The 13,917-nt window shown below is 37.3% G+C and overlaps 1 protein-coding gene across 2 annotated transcripts in view; it reads right to left on the reverse strand.

The window, feature by feature from the left end:
- The window catches only part of KCNN2 (potassium calcium-activated channel subfamily N member 2), a 462,735-nt gene that overhangs the window by 279,086 nt on the left and 169,732 nt on the right, over positions 1-13,917 (reverse strand). For both annotated transcript variants that reach the window (XM_078067612.1, XM_078067611.1), the window contains one exon: positions 205-290. The gene's annotated coding sequence lies outside the window, so the exon portion shown is untranslated. The remainder of the gene's footprint in view (positions 1-204; positions 291-13,917) is intronic.

Here is a 13,917-nt window from a genome sequence, read left to right on the forward strand (position 1 = left end):
TATTCCAACTGTTTATCTTTTCTTAGCATAGGGGTGGTCAGCTAGTAAGAGGAATGAGTAGCTAATGGTTGAAAAAGAGTCATTATATTGCAAATAGATGAAGCCACAGGCAGAGAGGAAAGTCCAACTGAAGTAAATTTAGCTTTATTTTTTCAATAAATCACCATGCTTTACATTCGAATTAAATAAACATATTTTACTCACCACTATTGCTTATATCCCACCCCATTCCTTGGATTCACTTTTCCTCTTGCTCGAACCCATCCTTCTGTAGTTCTCTCAGAAAGAATCTGTAAGAAGTAAATTCTATTAGAGTTGGTCCAAAACTTTATTTCATCTTTACTCTGGAATGATAATTTCATGCTATATAGAACCTTAGGCCGTGAGTCCACATACAGTCCTGGAATTCTTGGCCTGTACAAAGGAGTAGGACTAAGGGAGGAAGTGGGGGCTGAAAACTAGGCCATGGGCCCCTCAACCAAGTCACAAATTTGGAGGACAGCATCCACCAGAGAGCCCCATGTTCAATGTCACATAGAAGTGTCCTATAGGGTAGTAGTGTCCCTGTACTGTAGAAAGGACTGGATTTTTATTTCTCATATTTACCACTTGGGTCACAGACTTCTCTCGGAGGATCTATGTCTTTCTTCAATTTGGAAGATACTTTCTTACTGTTCTAATTTTTTGAATACATAAGGCATATATTGGAGCAAACTTCTCGACTCATCTTCTGATCTGGCTCTTTAACTTTACTGTCACTTTTTTTTAAGATTTATTTATTTGAGAGAGAGATCGTGTGTGCACAAGATGGGGGAGGGGAAGAGGGAGAGAGAGACTCTTAAGCAGACTCCCCACTGAGCATGGAGCCCAATACAGGGCTCGATCTTACAACCCTGAGATCATGACCTGAGCCAAAATCAAGAGTCTGACACTTAACCAACTGAGCCACCCAGATGCCCCTTATTGTCACTTAAAACAAAAACAACAACAACAACAAAACCTCTGTGTTTTGTTCTGGGTTTTCCAATATGTTAATTATCTCTTCAGTTATATTCACCTGTTAATTTAAAAATGACCAGAATTTTCAATTCTAGGATGCCTAATCGGTTCTTTTTTGTTTTCCCTGTTCTTGAGTCACAACCTATCTTTGTATTTCATGATTCCTTTTTCTTCTGTTATGAATATTACCTATTCCTGCATCTTTTTAGAATTTCAAAAGTACTTATTTTAAAAATCCATTTTGGAAGACTTCCTCAGTATTTGTATTTCTTTAAATGATAATTCACTCACTCACTGGGTTTACTGGCCATCCTTTATGAAATTTTATGTCCCTCTTCTTGGGTAAAATTTTTCTTCTCTTTTGCTCACTTCCATAAGTGATATAATCATCAAGATACTTTAAAAATATATTTTAAAAGATTTTGTCCAAGATTGCTATGTCAAGGTGTTGAGGGAGGAAGTCAAAGCATCAATTAACAGCAGGATTTTAATCAGATTCAAATATACATTTCTTTTTTTTTTAAGCTTAATAAGCACTAGGTTTATTTTTATTTTTTTTTTTAAGATTTTATTTATTTATTCATTAGAGACAGAGAGAGAGAGGCAGACGGAGAAGCAGGCTCCCAAGGAGCAGGGAGCCCGATGCGGGACTCGATCCCAGGACCCTGAGATCATGACCTGAGCCGAAGGCAGACGCTTAACCATCTGAGCCACCCAGGCGCCCAAGCACTAGGTTTATTATTACTATTTTTGTCAAGCTCTCACTGATTGTTTTTTTTTTATTATGTTATGTTAATCACCATACATTACATCATTAGTTTTTGATGTACTGTTCCATGATTCATTGTTTGCGTATAACACCCAGTGCTCCATTCAGTGCGTGCCCTCTTTAATACCCATCACCAGGAAAACCCATCCCCCCAACCCCCCCCCCAGAACCCTCAGTTTGTTTCTCAGAGTCCATAGTCTCTCATGGTTCGTCTCCCCCTCTGATTCCCCCCCCCTTCATTTTTCCCTTCCTGCTATCTTCTTCTTTTTTTTTTTTTTAACATATAATGTATTATTTGTTTCAGAGGTACAGGTCTGTGATTCAACAGTCTTACACAATTCACAGCGCTCACCATTTCTAATGCCTTATTTGCTAAACCAGGAGGTGTGCAAAAATACGTTATAGCTTTGGTTTGTGAGGTTAACATTCAGAACTTTTTTTTGCAAGATCATTGTTTCTAATTAAACAGTCCAGAGATCAGCAAACTATAACTCATGGGCCTGATCTGACCTGCTACCTGTTTTTTTAAGGCCCACCAGCTAAAAATTATTTTCACATTTTTAAAGAAACCATAGAAACCGTACATGGCCTATAAAACCTAAAATATTTATGATTTGGCCCTTTACAGAAAAAGTTTCCTGATTCCTGACACAGTCTATAATCAGATGCCATCCAGTAACTTTTTCCCCCTGATTTTTAAAAATAGATTTTATCTGTAAGAGCAGTTTTGTGTTCACAGTAAAATTGAGTAGAAGACAGAGATGTCCCATGTACCGCCTGCCCCTTCCACAACCACAGACTCCCCCATTCTCAACATCCCCCACAATGGAGGTATTTTTTATATTATATTTTTATATATTTTTTTAATTTTTTATACATTTTTATTTTTATAAAATTTTATTTTATTATTTAAAATATTATATATTTTTATATTTTATTTTGAATTTTTTTATTTTTTATATTATTTATATTATATTTGACGAATCTACATTGACCATCATTATTACCCAAAGACCATAGTTCACATTAGAGTTCACTCTTGGTGTAGAACACTCTACAGGTTTAGACAAATATATAATGACATATATCCATCATTATAGAATCACTTCCCTAAAAATCCCCTGTGCTCTGCCTATTTATCCCTCCCTCCCTGCTAGCCCCTGGCAACCACTAATGTTTTGACTATCACCATAGTTTTGCCTTTTTTAACAACGTCGTATTGTTGGAATCAAACATCATGTAGCCTTTACCAACTGGCTTCTTTCACTTAGCGATATGCATTTAAGGTCCCTCCATGTCTTTTCATGGTTTGCCAGCTCACATTTTTTTTCAGCCCTGAATAATATTCCATTGTATATATGACAGTTTATTCTCTTGGATTTCTTTCATCAGTCTTGTCGTTTTCTTTATATTTCGTATACATATTTTGTTAAATTTATACCTAAGTGTTCAGTTGGAGGTGTGCTAATGTATATGGTGTTGTGTTTTAAATTCAATTCTTTCAGATTTTCTACTTAAGGATCATGTCATCTGTGAACAAAGACTGTTTTATTTCTTCCTCACCAAACTGTATACCTTCATTTCCTTCTCTTACTGCATTAGCTTAGACTTTAAGTATGATGTTGAGAAACAATAGTGAGAGAGGACATCCTTGCCTTGTTTCTGATCTTAATAGGAAAACCTCCAGTTTCTCACCATTAGGTATGATGGTATGACACTAGCTCTAGATTTTTGTAGATACTATTAATCAAGTTGACAAAGTTTCTCTCTATTCCTAGTTTACTGAAAGCTTTATTATGAATGTTAGTTTTTATCAAATGCTTCTTCTACATCTTGAAACCATCCCAGTGATTTTTTAAAAGATTTTATTTTTTAAGTAAACTCTACACCTAATGTGGGGCTCAAACTCACGACCCCAGGGTCAAGAGTTGCATGCTCTACCAATTGAGCCAGCCAGGTGCCCCTACCCAGTGATTTTATTTTTTAAAAATCTGGAGTAATCTCAGAAATTCATCTTTTACATAAAAACCTCAGATGATTCTGATTCCTATGGTCCTAAGACCACACTTTTAGAAATACTCTGTCCTAGGGAGTCCATACATGCTGACTGCAGGAATACTGAGATTCACCAACCAAAGTTTTCCCAACGTGTTTATAATGGAATCAGTCATTTGAATATTTTTAATTGTCACTGATTACAGAGCCCAGTGCCAATAGTGATCAATTAATTTCTTTGTTGGCCCAACCCAAATACCATATATATAAGTACAGCCTCCCTCCTCAGACCAAGCCTGAGAAAATAAGTTATTTTCTGCTTTTCATTTTTTCTCACATTGTTGAAATTTCAAACTATTTTTTTCTTTTTTTAGTATAGTAATATCAGACTGAAGAGAGAAATAGAAAGTTATTGGTTGAAAAAAGTGAGTCACTGAATCAAGAATATTTGAAAACCACAGATAGGAGAATTCCAGTTGAAGTAAATTCTTCAAACCAAACAATGTTCCTTTCAATAAAATAACTGAGTTCTACATTAGAATTTCATTATGTTGTACACTTGAAACTAATGTATCATTTATACCCCAATAAAAATGAACCAAATGTTACATTTGTCTCTGGGTATAGATTGGGTAGTGGGTTAATTAATAAAAATCCTCCCAATTTTAGGTGGTGGAGCCCAAAACTTTTTTGTTTCTTAGTCTTATTCTGAGTACTAACAACTGCTGGAAGCTTGTGGCCCAAACAGAAATGTTCCAGGGCAAAGTTATATCTACTTCTTCACATAAAAGTACAAAAGAGCTTCTAAAATTGTTTGCAGGGATAGCTTCCCAACAAGTGAAGGCTACAGGTGACTTTTAGTTGGTGATGACAGAGCAATCCATTGCTGCCATCCTGTCTCCTCCTAGAGACAGAGGGTCCAGGAACTAATCGATACAGAAACACATGGTGAAATTTTTGACGTGCAGAGAAAGTGGTTCAAACTGAATGCAAAAAGAGGTCTGACTCTCAACAGCTTTGTATCTTGGGTTCTAATCTGATTTATTGATTTAACTGCAGTGACTATACTTGACTCTTATTCAAATCCTGGAGACAGTGTGGTCCCTTCCTGCCTCCAGAGTCTTAGTCCCTAATCATGCTGAAAGGGTTTTATGTAACTAAGCATAAGGACTATGTTTCCCAGTGAAGAAAAGTAACTCTCCTTTGCTACTTTTTATCTAGCTACCGGTTTCTTTCTCCCTACTGAATATAAAGCACGTTTTCCACTTTAAAATCTCCCTTTAGAAATTTTGTTCTTATTCACTGTGGCAGAGAGGATAAAAAGTGATTAGAGTTTCCATCCCGAGCCTTGGATCCTGGTTACAGCTGACAAGTCTATATCCTAGTAGGAATAAAATCTTAAATGATTGCTATCATGCTGGCTTCCTACACAATACAAAGACAAACTGTGAACCAAATCCTTTTGAAAAATGGAAATATTTCATTAAGTCTCTCCAAGTTATGCTCTTGGCAAAGCAAAATCTTTCTGTCACCAAACCAGTACATTTCTACTCCTTTCTAAGCCCTTGGCTATGTGGAGGTGATAAGTAAACCTTTCTTCGGATCTTGGTTCCAAATGAATAATAGGAGAGATAGCATCTCATTATTCACTTGGAACTGATGATACCATCTGTGTCTTGTTACCAAAACCATGAGGCTGTAACATAAAAGTTAGGCACTGATGACTTCACTGATTTACCCCTTTTGATTGACATTGAGGTTGCTTTTAAAATTTTTCCCCAGAGTAAGTTTTTTTTTTAAGGTGTTGGAAGATTGAAAGCTCTCAAGTCATGGTTTACAACCACATTCATTCTTGACACAGTGTCCACGGTTGTTTTCATGGTAAAATGGCAAAGCTGAATAACTGCAAGAGATAAGACATACAAAGCTCAAAACATTTACTAACTACCCCTTTACAAGAAAAGTTTGCTGGCCCCTGGTTTAGGGTCCTGACACTATTTAGGACTTTCCCTTAGATTCTGTGTGAACTTTCTATGGCTCAACTTTCTCATCTGATAAATCGGGGAGAGAAATAGTAACTCTCCCATGGGGGTTCTTGTGAGGATGGAATCAGATAATATATCTGAAGCACTTAGCACAGGGTCTGGGGAAGCAATCAGTAAATGTCCAGATTGTTGGGACCAGATGTCTTGCTTGAAGCTATCAGTTTGAACTATTTCTTATAAAGCAGTTTGTACAAAGGACAAGAACGTCAAACCCAGGCTCAATCTATATCATATAAGTTCTTACTTATGCTGTCTTAAGCAGCTTATTGCACCTTTATTTCTTATCTATATAATGGGAATAAAGAAAGCTACTTTGGAGGGTGGCTGTACCAGTGAGCTACCAAGGAAGATGGGAGACCAAATACCTGTCTCCATGCAAGGTCTCCCAATGTCCAACTAAAAGAGACAGTAATAGAGTAAAAAGGCCAAACTCCGCAAATCTAAGGGTGCTGGTGAAGAGATGAAGCAGATAAGAAATGTTAACATATATTTACAAGGCAGGAAGCAGATCACGAAGTGTAAATGATTAGAGGAAGCTGAAAGCTAAATGTGGATGGGCGGAGGGGAGATAAAAAGCAAGTCAAGCCCCAATTCAAAACAATGAAAAGTCTGAAAAATGAGAGGAAGAAAGACTCTCAGGAAATAAATGAGCATTTGCATAAGAAGCTACTAGGGAGATCCTGATCAAGATGGCATAGCAGGAAGATCCCGAGCTCACCTCCTCCCAGAGACACACCAAAGCTACAACTACATACAGAGCAACTCTGACAATGACATGAAGACTAGCACAACTGCTCTTCCACAGCTAGAGGGTAGCAGTGGCAGAGATGTGGTCTGACAGGGACCCACAACCCTGGCCTGGTGACCCACGAGTAGGAGTGGTGTCACAGGCATGGAGGTCCTCCCTGAGGAGCAAGGGGTTTAAACCCCACATCAGGCAAACCACCCCTCCCCACCACCACCACAGAGACCTGCACAGCATAGATAAGACTTCATAAGTCTGGCTTTGAAAATCAGCAAGGCTAACTCCAGGGACTTTGAAAATCAGTGCGGCTTAAGTCTGGGAGAGCCAGAGTCCTATAAGAAACCAAGACTCTGCTCTTAAAGGGTGTGTATACAAACTCACTGACTCTAAGACCCAGCAAAGAAGCAGCCTTGAAAAGTACCTGAGCCATATGTGAAGGAGATTTATTGACTAAATTTAGTGCCAGTGGAGGAAGGATCTGTAGGAAATTTCTCCAGGAAAGAAGTACTGGTGGTCACTAGTTCTGACACTCCACCTACCTTCTTAGCACCATCATACCATCCTGGCTTCCTCATGGACCCACCAGAGCAGGTATCCCTCCAAAGTGGCTCCTGCCCCACCAAACCCAGCAGGCAGCCTTAGTCAAGACCGGCATCCTCACCCAAAGTGGTTTCCACCACACCACACCACACGCAGTCAGTGGCCTTCACTGGGACAACACACCCAACTTCCACTGGCAGCAGTCTCAGCCAAAACTAGCATTCGCCACCCCCCACCACCACTCCACCAAAGTGGCTCTGAATGCCCTACCTCCCCCCACCCCACCCCCAGCATGGGTGACCTCAGCCAGGACTGAAACTCCTCTCTTCACAAAGTGGCTCCTGTCCTGGGGGTGGTCACAAGCTGCATCACCAGCACACCTACAGCCGTCATAGCAAGGCCTTGCAGCTAGTAACACCAGGGGTGAGCCCTGCCCACCAGTGAGCTGGCAGGAGTAGCAGCTGCCCAATACAGCCAGCCAGGCTGGGTGCTAGCCACACCTACCAGTACACCTTCAGCAGTGATGGCCCAGCTATAACAGTAGGATGCATGTAACCCACATAGGGACACCCCTCAAGCATCTAGTTCTGGTGACCAGGAAGAGTCGTTCTTCTGGGTCCCCAAGGATACCTTCTACTTAAGTCTACTCCTTTAAGACCAGGAAACATAGCTGACCTACCTAATACATAGATACAAACAAAGTCAGGCAAAATGAGATGGAAGAATATGTTCCAAATGAAAGAATAAAAACAAAACAAAACAGAGATAAACAATCTACCTGATAAAGAGTCCAAAGAAATAAAAATGGTCCCTGAACTCAGGAGAATGAGTGGACACAATGAAAACTTCAACAAAGGAATAGGAAATAAAAAAATAACACATCAGAGCTGAAAAATACAATAACTGAACAAAAAACACACTAGAAATAATCAACAGCAGGCTAGACGATGCAAAAGAAAAGATCAGTGATCTGGAAGACAGAGTAGTGGAAATCATCCGAGATGAACAGCAAAAAGAAAAAAGAATTTTTAAAATGAGAATAGTTTAAGTGATCTCTGGAACAATGACTGTACTAACATTCACATTACAGGGGTCCCAGAAGAAGAGGAAAGAGAAAAAAAGCAAAAAACTTGTTTGAGGAAACAATAGCTGAAAACTTCCACATCCTGAAGAGGTAAACAGACATCCAGGTCCAGGGAGCACAGAGAGCCCCAAACAAGATGAACACAAGGAGGTCCATACCAAGATACATAATAATTAAGATGGCAAAAATTAATGATAAAGAGGATTTTAAAAGCAGCAAGAGAAAAGAAAACAGTTACATACAAGGGAAACCCCATAGGGCTACCAGCTGATTTTTCAGCAGAAACTTTGCAGGCCAGAAGGGAGTGGCATGATCTATTCAAAGTGCTGAAAGGAAAAAAAAATATACACCCAAGAACACTCTATTGGGCAGGATTATCACTCAAAATCGAAGAAGAGATAAAGAGTTTTCCCGACAAACAAAAGTAAAAGGGAGTTCATCACCACCAAACCAACCTACAAGGAATGTTAAAGGGACTTCTTTAAGCAGGAAAAAAGAGGCCATAACTGGAAGAAAATTAAGTAAAAAAACAAAAACCTCCCTGGTAAAAGCAAACATATAGTAAAGGTAGTGGATCAACCACTTAAAAAGCTAGTATGAAGTTCAAAAGATAAGAGTAGTACAACAAATGATATCTATAAGTAGTTAAGGAATACGCAAAATAAAAAGATGTAAAATTTGATGTCAAAAACATAAAACCCTGAAGGGGGAGTTAAAATGTAGTGCTTTTAGAATGTGTTCAAACTTAAGGGACCATTGACTTAAAATAGACTGCTGCATACATAGGATGTTATATATGAACATCACTGATAACTTCAAAACCTACAAAAAATACACAAAAAAATGAAAAGAAAGAAATCCAAACATAACACTAAAACAAGTCATCAATTATAAGAGAAAAGAGGAAGAGAAGAACTATGAAAACAACTAGGAAATAATTAACAAAATGGCAATAAGTATATACCTATCAATAACTACTTTAAAATGCAAATTGAGGGGTGCCTGGGTTGCTCAGTCAGTTAAGCGTCTGCCTTCAGCTCAGGTCTTGATCCCAGGGTCCTGGAATTGAGCCCTGCATTAGGCTCCCTGCTCAGCGGGGAGCCTGCTTCTCCCTCTCCTCCCCGCTCACACTCTCTCTCACTATCTCTTTCTCTCTCCATCTCTCTCAAATAAAATGTTTAAAATAAAATGCAAATTGGCTAAATGCTCTCATCAAAAAAAGATAGGGTGACTGAACAGGTAAAACAAGTACCATCTACATGCTGCCTGTAAGACACTCTCTTCAGACCAAAAGACATATACAGACTGAAAGTGAGGGAGAGAAAAAGATATTCCATGCAAATGGGAATGAAAAATTGCTGGGGTGGCAATACTTCTGTCAGACAAAATAGACTTTAAAACAGACTGTAACAAGAAGGGCATTTCATAATGATAAAGGGATCAGTCCAACAAGAGGACATAACAACTGTAAATATTTATGCACCGAACATAGGAGCACCTAAATATATAAGCAAATAGTAACAGAAAAAATGGACAGTAATACCGTAATACTGAGGGACTTAAAATAAACCACATTTACATCAATGGAGAGATCATCCACACAGAAAATCCTTAAGGAAACAGCAGCTTTGAATGACATATTAGATTAAGTAGACTTAACAGATATATACAGAACATTCTATCCAGCAGAATACACATTCTTTTCAAAGGCACATGGAACATTTGCAGGAAACATCACATGTTAGGCCACAAGACAAGTCTCAAAAAACTTGAGAAGACTGAAATAATATTTAGCAATCTTTTCCAACCATAACACTAAGAAACTAAAATCAATTACAAGAAAAAAACCTGGGAAACCACAAACGTGGCTGCTAAACAAAATACTACTGAACAATCAATGGGTCAACAAAGAAATCAAAGAGGAAATTAAAAAAATACATGGAGACAAATGAAAATGGAAACACAACAGTTCAAAATCTTTGGGATGTAGCAAAAGCAGTTTTAAGAAGGAGATGTGTATTGGCACAGGTCTACCTCAAGAAGCAAGAAAAATATCAAATAAACATTCTAATTTTACACTTAAAGGGACTAGAGAAAGAAAAACAAACAAAACCCAAAGTCGGTGGAAGGAAAATAATAATAACGATCAGAGTGGAAATAAATAGGGACCAGAATAAATAGAAAAGATCAATGAAACCAAGCACTGGTTCTTTGAAATGAAACAAAATTGGTAAACCTTTAGCCAGACTCATCAAGGGAAAAAAAAGGACCCATATAAATCAAATCAAAAGTGAAAAAGAAATAACAGATATCATAGAATAACAAAAGATTATAAGAGATTAATAACACACTGGACAAGCTAGAAGAAATGGATAAATTCCTAGAAACATACAACCTTCTAAAACTGAATCAGAAAGAAAGAGAGAATCTGAATAAAACAATTAATAGTAATGAAACTAAACTGGAGATCAAAAATCTCCCAACAAACCTAAGTCCAAGCCAAGATGGCTTCACCATCTTGGTGAATTCTACCAAACATTTAAAGAAGAGTTAATACCTATACTTAAACTATTCCAAAAAATTGAGAGGAAGGAACACCTCCAAATTTATTCTATGAGGAAAGAATTACCCTGATACCAAAAAGCAAACACTACAAAAAATAAAAAATTACAGGCCAATATCCCTGATAAACACAGATGTAAAACTCTCAACAACATATTAGAAAACTGAATTTAATATGACATTTAAAGAATCATACACCATGATTAAGTGGGATTTATTCCAGGGATGCAAGGATGGTTCAACAACCACAAATCAATTAACATGATAGACCTCATTAACAAAATGAAGGATAAAAATCATATGATCATCTTAATAGATGCAGAAAAAGCATTTTACAAAATTCAACATCCATTTATGATAAAAACTCTCAACAATGTGGGTATAGAGACAACATACTTCAACATAACAAAGTCCATATATGACAAACCCACATCTAACATCATATGCAATGTGATAAGCTGAAAGCTTTCCCTCCAAGATCAGGAACAGGACAAGAATGCCCACTCTTGCCAATTTTATACAATACAGTCCTGGAAGTTCTAACCACAGTAATCAGACAAGAAAAAGAAATAAAAATCATCCAAACTGGTAAAGAAGAAGTAAAACTGCCACATTTGCAGATGACATGATACTGTATACAGAAAACCCTAAGATTCCATTACAGATCTATTAGAATAAAGAAATTCAGTAAAGTTGGGTGCAAAATTAACATACAGAAATATTTTGTTTTTCTGTATACTGATAACCAACTATCAGAAAGAGAAATTAAGAAAATAATCCCATTTATAATTGCATCAAAATAATATGATACCTAAGAATACATTTAACCAAGGGGATGAAAGACCAGAGCTCTGAAAACTTTAACACAATGATGAAAAAAATTAAAGATGACACAAATAAATGAAATATATACCATGCTCGTGAATTAAAAGAATATCCTTGAAATACCCATACTACCCAAAGCAATCTAAAGAGTCAATGCAATCCCTATCAAAAATACCAATAACATTTTCCTTTTTTTAAAGATTAATTTACTTGAGAGAGAAAGGGAGAGAGCGAGCATGAGTGGGAGGAGGGTTTAGAGAGAGATGGAAAAGAAGAGAGAATCTCTAGCAGACACCCTGAGCACAGAGCCTGATGTGGGACTCAGTCCCACAACCCCAAGACCGTGACCTGAGCTGAAACCAAGAGTTAGACACCTAACCAACTGAGCCACCCAGGCACCCTGGAAAAATACCAATAGCATTTTCACAGAACTAGAACAAATAATCCTAAAATTTGAATGGAACAATAGAAAAGTCCTGAATAGCCAAAGCAATATTGAGAAAGAAGAACAAAGCTGGAGGAATCATGCTTCCAGATTTCAAACTATACTACAAAGCTATAGCAATCAAAATGGTATGGTACTGACATGAAAACAGACACATAGATCAATGGGAAATAATAGAGACCCCAGAAATAAACTCATGCTTATATGGCAAATCAATCTACAGCAAAGGAGGCAAGAATATACAATGGGTGAAAGTCTCTTCAATAAATGGTGTTGGGAAAGTTGGACAGCTACATGCAACAGAATGAACCTAGACCACTTTCTTACACCATACACAAAAATAAACTCAAAATAGATTAAAGACCTAACTTTAAGAATTGAAACGATAAACCTCCTAAAAGAAAACATCAGTAGTTAATTCTTGGACATCAGCCTTTGTACTATTTTCTTGGATACATCTCCTCAGGCAAAGGCAACATAAGCTAAAATAAATACTTGGGACTACACCAAACTAAAAAGCTTTTGCACAATGAAGGAAACTGTCAAAAAATAAAAAGGAAACCTAGTGAATGGGAAAAGATATTTGCAAACGATATATCCAATAAGGGATTAATGTCCAAACTATATAAAGAACTTCCACAACTGAACACCAAAAAACAATCAATCTAATTAAAAAATGGGGAGAAGATAGGACTAGACATTTTTTCAAAGAAGACAAACAGAAGGCCAACATACACCTGAAGAGATGTTCAACATCATTCATTATCAGGGAAATGTAAATCAAAACCACAATGAGGTATCCACCTCACACCTGTCAGAATGGCTAAAATAAAAAGCAGAAGAATCAATAAGTGTTGGTGTGGATGTGGAGAAAAAGGAACCCTCATGTACTATTGGTAGGAACGCAAACTGCTGCAGCCACTGTGGAAAACAGAATGGAGGTTCCTCAAAAAGTCAAAAATATGATCGACTAATTCCACTACATGGTATTTACCCAAAGAATACGAAAACACTAATTTGAAAAGACATATGCACCCATATGTTTATTGTAGCATTACTTACAATAGCCAAATTTTGGAAGCAGCCCAAGGGTCCATCAACAGATGAGTAGATAAAGATGTGGTATACATATATATATACAATGGAATACTATTTAGCCATAAAAAAGAATGAAATCTTGCCAGTTGAAATGATGTGGCTAGAGTTAGACAGTATAATGCTAAGTGAAACAAATCAGAAAAAGACAAGTACCATATGATTCCACTCATATCTGGAATTTAAGAAACAAAACAAATGAAGGAAATGGATTTTTAACCAGAATGCTCTCCTTAGCCAAACTATCAGCTAAAGATTTGTGTAAAGTAAAGATATTTCAGGAATGCAAATTATACAATTAAAAAAAACTTCCCATAAGCTCTTTCTTAGTTATGTGCTGTAAGATGTGCTGAATAAGAAAAAAAATTAACCAAGAAAGAGGGAGACATGGTTTCTGGAGGCAATCCAGGAAGAAAGTGGAAGATGGCAGTGTAGATTTTAAATCTCCCTGAATTACTCCTAAAGAAAGATTAAACAGGATAAATTAAGCAAAACTACTGGAAAACACCTACAACAAAACTTAGTGACAATGTATCCCCCTATATCATCAAGTATGAATGTGTGGGGGGAAAAAAAACCACTGGAACAAGACCTGAATTTTATCAACAATGATGGGGGATGACATGCAGGGCAAGGGAAACAAAGGACTTCTGATGGTCTTCTAGCTAGAAGACCTAAACATGTATAAATTTCCCATTGGATTCCTGGTCTCAAATTAGTTAACAACGTCCTCTCCCTGTCCCTCTCCCCCAGTGCCTAATTTAAAGGAATATCTTTTTATTCCCAGGAACACATCAAAGGCAATTATTAGGC

This window comes from Halichoerus grypus, chromosome 2 (assembly GCF_964656455.1).
Source record: "Halichoerus grypus chromosome 2, mHalGry1.hap1.1, whole genome shotgun sequence".
Lineage (NCBI taxonomy): Eukaryota > Metazoa > Chordata > Mammalia > Carnivora > Phocidae > Halichoerus > Halichoerus grypus.